Source organism: Rattus norvegicus, chromosome 11 (genome assembly GCF_036323735.1).
Source record: "Rattus norvegicus strain BN/NHsdMcwi chromosome 11, GRCr8, whole genome shotgun sequence".
NCBI classification, from domain to species: Eukaryota; Metazoa; Chordata; class Mammalia; order Rodentia; family Muridae; genus Rattus; species Rattus norvegicus.
In genome coordinates, this window is record NC_086029.1 from 78,385,910 (window position 1) to 78,401,356 (window position 15,447).

General features: G+C 43.3%; 1 pseudogene; it reads left to right on the top strand.

The window, feature by feature from the left end:
- The first annotated feature begins 11,425 nt into the window (after positions 1-11,425).
- Positions 11,426-15,447, top strand: part of Casp6-ps1 (caspase 6, pseudogene 1) — a 5,513-nt pseudogene continuing 1,491 nt past the window's right edge.

Sequence of the window (15,447 nt, forward strand, 5' to 3'; positions counted from 1 at the left end):
AGAGGCAAGGGAATAAAATATGTCACAATAAAAGTTGTATTGCAGGGGGAAGAGAGGAGGATAAAGGGACTTGTGGTTTTTTGGAAGGAGAGATTTTGGGGTACAAGATGTAATGAACTAGAGGACCCCAGATCTGACATCAGAGGACTTAATTTAGTATGGCTTACTAATTGGGATGTTAGTAGTTGCGCCCAGTGATTGAGTTACCTGTTGATTCTAAACTAAATTTGTGTGGTGTTTTCCTTCACACAGCAACTCAACTGAGTTCCAGATTTGAAAGGTATGGTTGCCGGGCACCGTAGACAGCCACAGAATTTGGTTGCGTGGGGCTGGCATGGCAGCGACCGGCCATGGGAACATAGTGAGTCAGGTGGAGAGATTTCGGGAGTTCCAGGCCAGAAAGTCTGTTGAGATGAAAACAGCCCACCGGTGCCCTGTCTAGTGTGGGACGGTGCATTCTTTAGTACTTCCCGCAACAGACACCGTCTAACGTGGCGGGTAAGAATTCACTAGAAATTTAAGATTTCTTAGCCTGTAGTTAGAGCTTTAGTTAGAAATTTGGAGGTTTGGGGGTATGGGGGTAGAGTCAGGTCATGTGATGGCCCAGTGTGGGAACTTGAAAGAAAGAGGGCTCTGAGGTCCCCTGCTGTGAAAAGAGACAAGATGGCTGCTCTGAATCAGAAAGCCTGAGAATGGAGGCTGCCTGCTTCCTTAGCAGATGTTGATTGGAGTATGGTTTAAATCCAAGGCTGGTTTATTGGCTTTCAGGATAAATTTATACACAGAGTTTGTCTGAATCATGTGGGGAATTTCACCCACGGTTCAGACCTAGGATAGGGAAAATTAGTGACTGACTCCAAGTAGAGAGCAGTGCTAATAACCTGCTATAAAAGTTATCAATAAATAGAAGGCTATGACTCCGGGTAAAGAGCATAACAGATACATGGTATATTAACTTCTGCAGGAAACTCATATTCTTTGTGTGCTCCACGGGAATTTTGGGTTAATTTCCTGGCATGACAAATCAGAAAAACCTAAGAATAGTCTTATACAGTGTTTCAGTTTACTTTGTTTGTTTTGGATTGTTTTAATTTTCAAAATAGGTGTGATTTTGAGTTTTGTGGTTACAATTGTTCCTCTGTAAGAGAGGTCAAGCTAAAGGTTTTTCTGGTTACTGGCTCAGGGACATGCTATTCTGGGAAAAAGGTTTTTGTCTTTGTGTTTTTAGGAAAGGAGATTAGTGTCTATATACCTTCCAGAGTTGTATGGATCAGATTTAATAGAGGAAGACCTACTGAAGAACTAGATTGAAGAGAATAAAACAAAACAAAAAGGAACAGAATTTCATCCTAACCAGTCTATACACCCTACACACACTGATACAATCCATACAGATATCTTGATGATTCTTAAATTTTGTTTTGAGATTGTGCAGAACACACAGCTTTGGTGAGTCTCATCATCAGACAGGCTGAACTGACCTACTTAACCTCCTGATCTCAGGGACTTTCAGCTGGATCCAGTCAGGACACAGACATCAGAGACTACAATAATCGTTGGTATAGCCTTCTTAAGGCCTAACCAACTCCCTCATTCTCCCAACTCGCCCTACCTTCAAGATGTCTCACTGCTCATATTCATCCTGAGGAAGTTATGAAGAGACGTCGACCCAGTTCCCTCAGCTTGGGGGCTGAAGGTGGTTATTCTAAGGTTGTCTTTCTGGGGAATTTAGAAATGGTCATAATTTAACGGGAAGAAGTTAGCTAGAATAGATTGTGGTGCCATAATTTCATTTGGTAGAAATCCTTATAATTGTGACTGAGTTGAAGTTATAATTTCTCACGTTGGTACAGAATTTGTTTTGATGCAGAATCAGGGTTTCCATTGGCATAAATTTCCTCTATAATTGCAAAAATTTTAACAGTACAAGGCTTGAACCCAGTCCTTCTATAAATGTCATTACAAACTGATCTGAGTTGATTAAGCCTATGAATTAAGGGCCAGAGAGCAAATCATAGCTCTGAGTTTACTGTTATGGTGTTTTCAAGATATTTTTATTAGAAACAGCTGAGAGTAAATGGACAACAGTGCAGATTACTTTACATAGATAGTTTTCAAAAACATCAGAAATCCCCAGAATGTGACATTTAATGTTATCTATCATTTCTTGAGACATATGTGCTCCTAACAGCTCCCCTTTCATAGATTCAAAGAAGAAACTGAGCATCTCCCTCTGGATGAGGTTATACATTGCGGCAAGGTAGCCTGTAGATTGATGTCAAGGCGATACATGATTGGACCGTAGAGAGTGGGGTGGGGACAAAGTTTTTGTAAGGCAGGAGAGAGGAGGAAGGAGAGAGATCAAGATGGAGTCTACCATGGAGGATGGTTCAGATTTAGGTGAACTAGATGGATTTTATCTTGTCTAGGTGGCAGTTTATATCTTTTTTTTTTTTTTTTTCGGAGCTGGGGACCGAACCCAGGGCCTTGTGCTTGCTAGGCAAGCGCTCTACCACTGAGCTAAATCCCCAACCCCGGCAGTTTATATCTTTATCAATTGGCACTGAATTTATTGTGTGGATGAATTGTGGCTTGAGAATTTAACATGTAAATCTAATTGACAAATTACAAGTTTCTGGGACTTTGATTTTACCGGGCTAAAAAAGACAGTGTGTGAAAGAAATGGAAAGAAATGGCTGAGAGGCAGTTGGAGCATGGGGATCTGGTTCTGTTGCCCGTGCGGAGTGAGAATGCACATGCACAGGGCCCATAGGACGAGAAGTGTGTGTGTGTGTGTGTGTGTGTGTGTGTGTGTGTGTGTGTGTGTCAGGCACGGTAACTACCGCCTAGGGGACTGCGCAGAGAGGGTAGGTAAAAGGGAGACAGCCGGGAGAGCGCGGCTTGCGGACCTCATGGTAGAGTAGCAGCCAGAGTGAGTGTATCTGGCTTGCGGGAACTGATAGGAAATGTTCTTTATTAATTTTTACAGTAGCCACTGGTCAGAAATTGCCTATTTCCTCTACAGACCTGAACTGTTCATGAAGGACACAAGTTACAGGATAGGACAGCTTAGCTCTGCCGAGATAGAATAAGCCAGCCCTTAATAATTCCTGTTTCATGAGGTCTGTCAGATCATCCTGGGTCAGAAGGCTGAAGACTGATGATCCAACTGTTGCTAACAGGGGACTGTATAGGTAGGCGGCTGTCTCTACAACGTGCCTCAGTTCTAGAAGCTGTGTTAGGTTTCCTTTATTTTCTGTTAATATTAGTCACTCTCGGATTTCTGACAGGGTTGAAGGCTAATTATAGTCTCATAGCCTACCCAGGCTATTTAGCATTGAGAAACATATTTAATTGGATAGTTTTCAGATAATATTATCTGAAATTACCTAGCCAGGGTATAACATGGATTGTAAGCCTTTCTTAAATTAGGATAGATAACAGAGTGTTCTATTTAATTGACAAAAATGATGGACTGGGTGTTAGGTGTATTTTGTACTTTGTAAATTACAGAATGGTAATAGTTGTGCTCAGTTTACATTTGAGAAAAAATTTATTTTTTAATTGGACAGAAAGGATGAAATGTGGCAAGGACCTTCCCTTAATGAACAAAGATTTCAGGGGACCAATCACTGGGCAAGGAGTAGGCGGGGCTTCCAGGTCAGAGGGAGGAAGAAGAGAAAAGGGACTTTCAATTATTTGGACGGAGAGATTTTGGGGTACAAGATGTAATGAACTAGAGGTCCCCGGTTAGATGGAGGATCCACCAGGATCTGCCGCCAGAGGATTTAACTTAGAATGGCTTACAAATTAGGATGTTAGTAGTTGCGCCCAGCGATTGAGTTACCCGTTGATTCTAAACTAAAAGAAAAAAAAAAGTTGTATTGCATTGATTTGTTATCTGTGTTGTGCGTAAGTAACACAGTGAATACGAGGGGATCAGGAGACAACTGGCAGAGCTCGGGCGCCAGGCTTGGCAGCGTGCACCTTCACTCACTGAGTCCGTCTCCCCTGCCTGAGAAGACATAACCTAAAATACATAGGGGAGATTAAAAACGTAAACATTCATTCCTTCCAGCACTATGGCTAGGTCCGTGGCATTGCTTCAGGCACTAAGGATATGCAAATGCGCAGGGTAAGTATCTGCCCTCAAGGAGCGAGCCAACTACCCTGGCAGAGAGGCAGCGGCAAGTCAGCAGCGTTAAAGGCGGGGTAGAGGGTGCTGGGTGCTTAACTGGGTTTTAAACTCAGGGAAGCTTTATCTGAGAAATAAGCCAAACAGAAATATGAACCTTTAGTATTAAAGCGTAAGAAGGTAAATGAAGGGGCCGGGGGGGGGGGGTGGCACAGTGGTTAGAAGCGCCAGGGTTCAATTTCCGGCTCATGACTGTAACTCCAGGGTTCAATTTCCATCACCCACATGACAGCTCACCTGGTGCCCTCTTCTAGTCTCCTTGGGCATAGGTGAGGTGCACAGATACACATGCAAGGAAAACACCTATATGCATAAAAACAAAAAATGTTTTAAAGACGGTAAAGGAAAACATTCGGAATGAGGCCCTGTTTCTCAGTGGAGTGGATTAGCTGTGGCCAGCCATCATCTTCACGTACAGCAGCCGCCAATGAGTCTGCGCAAAATACAGGAAGCATGAGTGTTTGAGGCAGAGAGGATGGGCAGAGTTACCAAGAATCAGGAGGAGCAAGACTCGATTCTCATGGAGAAGCTTGGAGATGGGAGCTGACTTTGCCAGCTCACCCCAGGCAATGTACGCCTGGAAGCTTACTGCATAGACCTTTGGAGCATCTGCAAAGTCCCTGCAGACATCTGTGGAATTCTGGAAACAAGGACGGAGTCTGAAAATGGAAGCAGGCAGCCACTGAGAGCAGGACAGAACCGTCAAAAACCCCGTGAGGCACCGGCCAGAGTTCTGAAGTCTTATGGGAGAGGAGGGCCTGGGGAATGTACGGTATTCTGCTGAATACCAAAATCAATGGAGACTCAGCTTTGCCAGAACCATGACCCAAACCCACTCGGCACAGCTGACTATGGAGTTGAGAATGAAGTACTTTACAAAATTAATTTGTTTTTGTCTGGAAAAAAACTGGTCGAGAGTAGCAAAAGATTACGCTAGGTCCAAAGGGATTATAAAAAGAATTTAGAGTTGTATAAATATATAGGAATGTTAATAATACATTTAAAATCCACACTTCTCACCATTCTCTGAAAAACAAATTCCAGGCAGAGTAAGAATTAAACACCTTACAAATAAAAACAAACATATGCACCCACATAGGAAAGGCTACAATCAGGGAGAGCTCACTTCGACAGTTTTGGGAGGCTGGGGAGATAGCTCAGTGATTAAAAGCGCTCCCTTCTTTACTGCCGCAAAGGACCTGGGTTCAGTTCCCAGCACCCATGTGGCAACTTACAACTGCCTGTAACTCCAGTTCTAGGGGGATCAAAAAACCTTCTTCTGGCTTTTCGTAGGCTCCTGCACATATGTGCATATCCTCGGGCACATTCGCACATAGAATAAAGTAAGTAAGCTTTTTAACAGTTTTAAGACAGTTTGGGGACTGGAGAGATGGCTCCAGGCTTAAGACCACATCTGTAACTCAAGGCCCCAGCTCACAACTCCCTGTGACTCCAGCTCCAGGGAATCCAAGGCCCATACGCTCTGAGAACACCCCCACTCATGTGCACACACTGAGGACACCCCCACTCGTGTGCACACACTGAGGACACCCCCACTCATGTGCACACACTGAGGACACCCCCACTCATGTGCACACACTTGCACCCAGGTGCACACACGTAAACATAACTAGAATAATAAGAGTAAATCTTAAAGACGGATTTCTTTTATTATTTAGTGTCCCCGCCAGCGGGGACCCAGTTATTCAGGGTCCCGAAGAGGCTTTCTACCTGTGGGCCAAATGGGGGTGAAGAGAAGGAGACCAAGCAAAAGTCCTGTTGTCAAGGTCTCCTTTATTGGGATGAACGTTACAGCTTTTAAGGCTTTCAGGTAGGGGGAGTGACCTTTGTGAAACATGAAGGAGGGGAAGATGAGGGTATAGGCAGTGATAGCTGGAGGCAAAGAGGTCAGGCGGTAGTCAATGAGGTCAGGCAGTGGAGACACCGGGTGTTGACTCAGGAGAGAACTGATTTTTGCTTAGGCTGAAGCATCCCATGAATGTTATCTTCCTGTGCCATAAATTCATGGGAGAGGCTCTTAGAGGAGTACGTGTGGCCAAGAGTCACATAGCCACTTTGAGCTATACAGTCACAAAATGGCCAGGCCCAAATCCAATACGGCTCCCTATAATTTAGATAGTTACAGTTTTGAGAGAATGAAGAATGAATACTCCTAAAGCTAAGACTTAAAAATATAGGAAGTAGAAAAATGCACAGAGACCAAAATGAATAACTAAAATAGAGGAAGACGACAAAGAAGCTATTAAAACACAAGTTATGGGGCTGGGGGCTGGCTCAGCAGTTAAGAGCACTGGATGCTCTACTAGAGGACCTGGGTTCAAATCCCAGCACACACACACACACACACACACACACACACACACACACACACACACACGGCAGCTAGTAACTGTCTGCAGGGGATTTATTAGCACCCCCAGATAGATATACATGCAGACAAAACATCAATGCACATAAAAATAAATGTCTTTAAAAAACCCCACAAGTTATACTTTTTTACATTTATTTATTTTGTGTGTGTGTGTGTGTGTGTGTACATAGGTGCACATGTCACTCAGAGGACAACTTCGAGTTCGTTCTCTCCTTCCACCAGGAGGGTTCTGGGGATCGAACTCCGTTCCATCAGACTTGGCGCCTAGTGTCTTTACCTCCTGGGCTGTTTTGCTGCCCCCGCCCCAGTTGTACATTAAACAAAACCAGTTGTACATTAAACAAATTATCGGAAGATAGTTCATTAAAGAAGCACCACCAGTAAGCCATGACTTTAAAAATATGCAGCCAATCTTGTTGCTAAAACAACTCCAAACTAAACTTAACTGTGAACTTTCATTTTACCCCTAAAAAAAGAATCAAAAAAACTCTTAAAAAGTTATGAAAATCCATGTCTCCGAGGCCTGAGGAGACTAGATATGCTCATACATTAATGAGGCAATGTAAATTGATCCAGTCTTTCTGAAGGGCAAAACAGAACTTTATTGAAAGAATCATAAATATGCCTAACCCCTGACCAAGTGATAGAATGTATCCTGAGGAAAAAATGTTTAATAAAAAAAAAAGAGAGAGAGACACACAAAAAAAGACACATAAAATGTTTATTTTATGGTAGTAAAATTCTGAGGGAAAGCTAAGATTCTGACAGCACAGATTTCTGAAGGTAACTGCGATATATTAATGATATACTCCAGTGACACCCTAAAATCATCACTATGGAAATGATATAAAAAATTGACAATATTTGGTTAAATGATGTTACACAAAAGCAAGGCTACCTGGCATAGCCTCTGTCCTGTGAAATATGTGAGAGTCACGGGGAGGAAAGCAGAAGGAGGAAACTCTTCAAAATAGTTTGACAACAACAGGCTGGGTAAGCCTTTTTGTAACATTGTTTAATATTAGATTTTATAAAAACTTTAATGCCATTATAATGAAATTTTCTTCTAAGGAAACTGAACTGTCTTAGAGGAATAGTTACTGCTTTTCTAAACTGGACATGTTGAAAGATTACATTTCTGTTCAGTCATCTGAAATGTATTGGGTGGGGGAGATATAGTTGAGACAGGGTTTCACTGTCTATATTGTAGCCCTGACTGGCCTGGAACTCTCAATGTAGACCAGGCTAGCCTAGAAATCACAGAAAACTGTCTCTGCTTTCTCGGTGATAGGCTTTAAAGCCCAGTCCAGTATGCCCATCTGAAACTGTAGTTTCTTAGAAATAAAAAGAAAGTAAAATATATGCAAATGATGGCCAAACCCACTCATCCCGACCCCAGGGAATTTTCCAGCCCAGAGCCCTGTCCTCATTAGCAACTACAGAGGCCTAGCCATCAGGCAGAAGAAAATGAGAGACAGGACTATTGTAGGTAGAAAGGTGTCGGATTAGGCTGTGTCCTGTTCTGAATTCCTCCAAAAACATTGGAGTTTTTGAAAGATCCCACGCAGAGAGACCCTTACTCAAGTCTTGGGAAATCGCGGACCCCAGACACAGAGAGACCATTTTGGATGTAATAAGCAAAGGCGAGGTTTATTACGGAGACCTATTATAGAGATCTCCGGGCCGACACGTATCCCGCGCAGGAGACAGAGGTGTCGGCCCCGAAACTCAAAAGTCAGAGGGTTATATAGAGAAGGCTAGGGGGTTTTGGCGTGGTTACATACAATTGGCTCATTTAAACATAGCAGTGAGAACAAAGCAGAAAGAGTACGTGTTAGAAGTCAGGGGCTTATCAGGGTCTGGAGGATGGCCCTGAGTGAGCTGGGGGGAGATGTCTTCCTGCCAGACGTCCCATGAATCAGTCCCATTAACTCAGGCTGGTTCCTGCATTCCTTTTCTTTATGGCTTGTCAGTCCTGCCTGAACAGTGTTTCCTGTGCTCCTTTATCTTTATGGCCTGCTAGTCTTGGCTGCAGGGCTTAGCCCTGGGTCTGTGGCCTTTTGGGGTTTATTCTTTTAATTTTTATATTTCTAATCCTGGAATTCGTATAATTTTCTTTTCATTTTCAGGCTGTACCTTGCCCTTTAACTCCAAGTTACAAGCAGCTCCTGACTTTGAGGTGAGGTTGTAGAATGGCTGTGCCCTGGGTAGACACTTGCTCTGCACCATTTTCCTGACATTGCTTCCTGGCACAGACTGATAGTGACTTGTTGCTAGACAGAGAGATACCGACCTATTCATTTGTCAGGATAAGCTGGGAATTAAGGAACTTGAGGGTCCATTAAACTCATATTAGAAAAGCTGGGCCCAAGAACTTACCAGACACAAGAGCCCAAGGAAATGGGGTAACTCCCTCACCTGGACCTCATAAAGAGATAGACTCCTAGCCCTGAGGTGGTGACAGCCCCGTTTGCCTGTCATGTGACCACTAAGGTTGTGCACCAAGAGACTGACATGAAGAGAATGCTCAGCTCTTCTGTGGTTTGGCTTGGCTTGGTCCCTGCTGTGGATGCAGCCTGCTACCTGCCAGTCTTCCTGTTTGCCTGTCTGGTTCTTCCTCTATTCATCTCCCCGTTTGTTCCTCAGTAGCCTCTGCAGCTGGACTCAACTCTAGAGCTCAACTCAGACTGAGCAGCCTGACAATGCTGTGTAGAGCCTCTCCAGAGACTCCAGCTGGTATCCCTCAGCCCCACAGACTTTTTACATTTCTGTCAGTGCCCCAGCTCTGGCTTCTCAGGCTTCTTTGACATTCGTCCATTCTTTAGCCCTTCAAAGTCTCTGTAACCTATAGATAGACGATAGATAGATTATATATATAATATATATATGATAGATTGATTGATTGATAGATGATAGATATAGATGATAAATACACAAATGGTAGACAGATATAGATAGATAGATAGATAGATAGATAGATAGATAGATAGATAGATAGATACATGAGGAACTTCAACATGCTGTTTTGGAAGATATAATTTGTCTCACACTAGAAACACCAACAAATACATTTCCACAGTCTAAGCTGGCATGGTGGCACATGCCTTTAGTCCCAGCGCTAGGAGCCAGAGGCAGGGGGATCTCTGTAAGATAGATAAGTGATAGATTTACTGCGTGAGCACTATTAAGTCATCAATAAAAGATCCTGTGTTTGCTTCAGTCAGAGCTATCAAGGAAAGCAGGGACCTCTGGCAAATTGCTACCAATGAAACCACCAAACTTTATGAATTAGCTAGTCAGTAAATTCTGACACTGTGGAAAACCAGAAATGTTTATTTGTTTATTTGTATTTTTTTTTGAGGCAGGGTTTTCTGTGTATTCCGGAATTCACTGTAGAGACCAGACTGCTCATGAACTCACAGTTTCAAACCAGTGTGTTGAAATTATGACTCTCACCTTGTGAATATGATTTTATTTGGACATACAAACTTTGCCAGTAATAGAATCTAGGGAGGTGGTTCAGTGGATAAGAACTTGCTCTAAAACCCAGGGAACTGAGTTCAAATCTCAGCATTCACATAAAAGCCAGGAGTGGCTATGTGCGTCTGTATTCTCAAAGCTGGAGATGGGGGAGATCCTGCAGATCCTGGAGTTCCTGGCCAGCCAGCCTAGCTAAAACTGTGAGCCTCAGATTTGATGAGAGACCCTGTCTCAAAGAGAAATGTGGGGAGCCATAGTGGAAGACACTTGATGCCGTCCTCTGGCTTCCACACGGGGCTTAAACAGCTGAACACATGTTCATACTTTTGTATATACTTGGCATAACTTCAGTTGAGAAAATGTCCCACTAGGTTGGCTTGTGGGGTATTTTCTTGGTTAATGATTAATATGGAAGGATCCAGTTCATTGTAGTCAGTGTCTTCCCTGGGCAGGTAGTCCTGAGCTACGTAAGAACGCAAGATGAGCAAGCTGTGAGGAGCAAGCCAGTAAACAGCACCCCTCCATGACCACTGCCCTGACTTCCTTCAGTGGTCAGCTGTTACCCACAAGTGCAAGATGAAATAAATCCTTTCCTTCCCAAGTTGCTTTTGGTCATGCAGAAATAGAAAGCCTAAGACACCACATATGCATTCACATAAGTGTTTGTCATTGTCACTGTAATAAAGTTGAGATTACACTGGATTTAGTTGAGCCCTAACCCAGTGACCAGAGTCTTTAAGAAAAAGGAAATTACTAGGTAATGGTTGCACACACCTTTAATCCCAGCACTCAGGAGGCAGAGGCAGGAGGATCTCTGTGTTTAAAACCAGCCTGGTCTATAGAGTGAGTTCCAGGACAGCTGGGGCTACACAGAGAGACTCTGTCTCAAAAAACAAAACAAAAAAAAAAAACAGAAATGAGGAGGAGGAAGAGGTGGTGGTGGAGAAGGAGGAGGGAGAGGGGGGGAAGGAGGAGAATGAAGAGGAGGAAGTCTGTGCACATGGAGGTTTGTGCAGACACTGGGGAATCAAGTCAGCTTGTGACACAGGAGACAGAGTCTGAAGTGATAAACTAGAAGCCAAAATGTGCCCAGAACTGTGTAAAACAGAGGCAGAGGAGTTTCTTCCTTGGTCTTCTTGAAGGAACCAACCCTACTAACATCTTAGTTTCAAATTCCAGACTCCAGGATGACGGAAAAATCTATATTTGTTGATTTGAGTTAAGCAGTTTATTGGCTTTGTTATATCACCCCTAGGAAATGAATTTAGAGAATTAAATGTGTTGTCTGATGAAAATATGGACAAAACCAAAAAGGAGTGCAACTTACCAAGACAATGGCAAGATCATAATTTTTAGGCATGGGCATTGAGGAAGTCTGCACCCTCATCAGTGACGAGCCCAGAGGTGCCAAGTACAGTTTTATTTTATTATTTTATATTATATATGTAGGTATTTTCCCCGCATGTAGGCCTGTGTACTATATGCATGCCTGGTACCCTAGAAGTTCAGAAGAGGAGACTGGAGCTACAGAGAGCTGTGAGCCGCATGTGGGTACTGGTGAACCCAGGTCCTTTGAAAGATAAGCCAGTTCTCTCAGTAGCTGGGCCATCTCTCCACTCCCACTACACTGTTTCTTTCAAAGACAGCTTGCAAAATAAGAACAACTTTTAAAATTTGTAGCGTTTTGAAGAAAATTGAAAGAATACTAATACTTTATGATGTTGAAATTTTACATGAAATTTTGGCCTGTTAGGTGGCTCAGCGGCTCCCTTGCTGAATGAACCAGATGACTTGATCTCAAAGGTGTCCTCTGATCACCGCGCACACCTCTCTCTCTCTCTCTCTCTCTCTCTCTCTCTCTCTCTCTCTCTCTCGTAAATAAGATTTAGCTTTTTTCTTTTTCTTTTTCTTTTTTTTCTTTTCTTTTCTTTTTTTTTTTTTTTTTTTTTGTCTTTTGAGACAGGGTTTCTTTGTGTAATCCAGGCTATGCTGGATCTCACTCTGTAGACCAGGTTAGCTTTGAACACAGAGATCCATCTGCCCCTGCTGGGCTTAAAGGTGTGCACCATCACTGCCTGACTAAGATTTAACATTTTTAATGAAATTTAAGTTGTATGTTTGTAACAGGACTGTGTACACACAATCACACCTGTGTACTCTATGGCTGCACACGGTAAATACAGATAGATAGATAGATAGATAGATAGATAGATAGATAGATGATAGATACATACTTACATACATAGATACATAGATAGATACATAGATACATAGATACATAGACACAGAGATAAGCAGACAGATAGACAGACAGACAGATGATAGACAGACAGACAGATAGACATAAAATGATTCCCTGAGATGCAAAAGGAAGGTGAGATTTTCTTCATTTTCATTTCTGAACACCTGTCAATGCTCATTCTCTGCATGCTCTTTGGAGATGTGTAGAAACCTGTATGAAGCTCATTTAAAATCTCCTGTCAGTTTTACTCCCTGGGGATGTTCTCACAGAAAGCTGGGAGCCTTGGCTTTGAAATATAGTCAGTAGAGAAGGCTGTATCTTATCTTCCAAATTCCCTGGGAGGGAAGAAGCCTGATTTTGTCTCACATCTGACTCCAGAGATGAGAAAAAATGTATTATTCCTTTGGATTAAAGGCACTTTAGATGGTCACCCCAATTACCAAGGGGATATGGGATGAGCTGTGTGATGTCAAACAGTGTTTTCAAATCTTTTTATTTCAGGACTATTTTCATTTGTCTTGGAAAGTGTGTCACTGGTTTTGGCTGATAACATTAAAAGGTGAGATTTCCTTCTGTCTTTGCTATCTGTGTAGCGGATTGCTTGTAACAAACATCGCTTTGTCTTAGTAGGTGCTCATAATAAGTAATTCCCTGTTTCTTCCTCTTTAAGGCAGTACTTTCAGGATGGGTAGTGTTACCAGGGAAATTGGGGGTCCTTCTCAGAGTTCTTAGTTTCATTAGTAAAAGAATTTAAGAATGGGCTCAGAAGAAAGCTTGAAGGCAGTTTTATTAGAGTTTAATAGGAAGACTGCAGGGCAAGTAAGCTGTAAACCCCAACACCTGGTCCAGGGAGGAAGGTGGAGAGGAGCTAGAAAGCCTGGCTATTTGAGCTAAGCCGGCATGTTTATCAATGTAAGTCAATTCCATGGCGAGGGGGAAGGGTGCCTCTGAGAAACAGTAAGAAGCTCAAGGTGTTGGGGAGAGCATGTCCGGGATCATGTCAGGATCAGAGGAGAAAGAGGAGGAGGAAGAGGAGGAGGGAGAAAGCCAAGTAGGGAAGGAGAAGGAAGAAGAGAGGAGGAGGAAGAAGAGAAGTAGAGAAAGAGGGAGAAAGTCAAGGAAAGAAAGGGAAGAATGAACTGGGGAGGAGAAGGAGGAAGAGGAGGAAGAGGAGGAGGAGGAGGAGGAGGAGGATGAGAAGGAGGAAGAGGAAGAGGAGGAGGAGAAGGAGGAAGAGGAAGAGGAGGAGGAGAAGGAGGAAGAGGATAGAGGAGGAAGAGGAAGAGGAGGAAGAGGAAGAGGAGGGGGAGGAAGAGGATAGAGGAGGAAGAGGAAGAGGAGGAGGAGGCAGAGGAGGAGGAAGAGGAGGAAGAGGAGGAGGATAGAGGAGGAGGAGGAAGAGGAGGAAGAGGAGGAGGAGGAAGAGGAAGAGGAGGAGGAGGAAGAGGAGGAGGAAGAGGAGGAGGAGGAAGAGGAGGAAGAGGAAGGGGAGGAAGAGGATAGAGGAGGAAGAGGAAGAGGAGGAGGAAGAGGAAGAGGAGGAGGAAGAGGAAGAGGAGGAGGAAGAGGAAGAGGAGGAAGAGGAGGAAGAGGAGGAGGAGGAGGTGGTGGTAGTGGTGGAAAAATGAGATAAAAAGAAGGAAAATAGTTACAGATAGACCTTACAGGGCCTTATGGTTGGTCTGTCTGTAGTGACTGCTAATAGCCAATTATTTTGACAACTGTTTTCTATCAAACCTAACCCTTCCTCAAAAAAGAGACCTCAAAAGCCAGTGAGTGTCTGCTCTCTGAAATCCTGACTTTGGAAGAAGAGTCGCTGGCTGGGCAGTTCCAAACATAGCTTGCCTTAATCAGACAGTCATGGACTTGGTCTCCCCAACCCCTGCCCAATTCTAACCACTTTATGGGGAAATAAAATTCTATCGTGTATACATCCCATATCTTTATTTTGATTATTCACTAATCAGCTGATGAACATCTGGGCTGAGTATACTTCCTTGCTTTTGTGATTAGAGCAGTAACAACAGACATGGCCATGTAAGTGTCTCTGTGGTAGGATATAGAGATCTTTGATGTATGCCCAGGAGTGATATATTTGGGTCTTATAGTAGTTCTAAATTTAGTCTTTTGAGAAGCCTCTGTATTGATTTTAACTTTTAAAATTTAATTTTATTATTTTTTATTAGTAGTAATTAATTGATTTTTAGGCAGGCTCTCGCTATGTGGTTCTGGCTGCCCTGGAGCTCACTGTGTAGATCAGTCTAGCCTACGACTTATAACGATCCACCTGCCTCAGCCTCCTCGAGTGCTGGTATGAAAGGCATGTGTCACCAGCAGTTTCGTAAGTATTTTATCGAGCATTTTTGTATCTATGTTCATCACGGAACCACAGTTCTAGAGGTAGGAGGATATGGGAGGGAAGAACCTAAAAATGAGGCGACTAAAGTCTCATGGAATAATAGCCAGTTTTATTTCGAGCATCGGCCAGTTTGTACTCTGAGGGTTAAGCAAGGTCACGTGAGGAAAGTTCACACAAATTCAAGCTGTGTGCAACCACAAAGACAGGCGTTGCCTGGAATCATTACACGACAATAATAAGATAATGGATAATCTGACTCTTGGGTTTTTTTTGGAGTTTTCCCCCCAGCACTCAGAGTCCTCCTCCCAGAACTCCATTCTTGGACTATGTTTTCACTCGTGAAAATTAATTCAAGGTTTTTCTTCATTCGTCTGTGACAGTTTGGGTGAGACTGTTCCCCACAGACTCATATTTGAATACTTAGTCCGTGGTTAGTGGAACGTTTTGGGATGGATTAGGAGGTGTGGCCTTGTTGGAAGAGGTGTGTCACTGGGGGCAGGCACTGAGTTTTTTTTTTTTTTCTTTTCTTTTTTTTCGGAACTGGGGACCAAACCCAGGGCCTTGTGCTTGCTAGGCAAGCACTCTACCACTGAGCTAAATCCCCAACCCCTGGCACTGGGTTTTCAAAATCACCTGCCATTCCCAGTGTGTTTTCTGCCTCCTGCTTGCAGTTCTCAAATGCTGTTTCAGCTGGGTGCTGCCTGCTATCTCTGCTCTGCCATCAGGGACCATATCCCTCTGGAACCACGGCCCAATAAACTTCTCCATTTTTAAGTTGT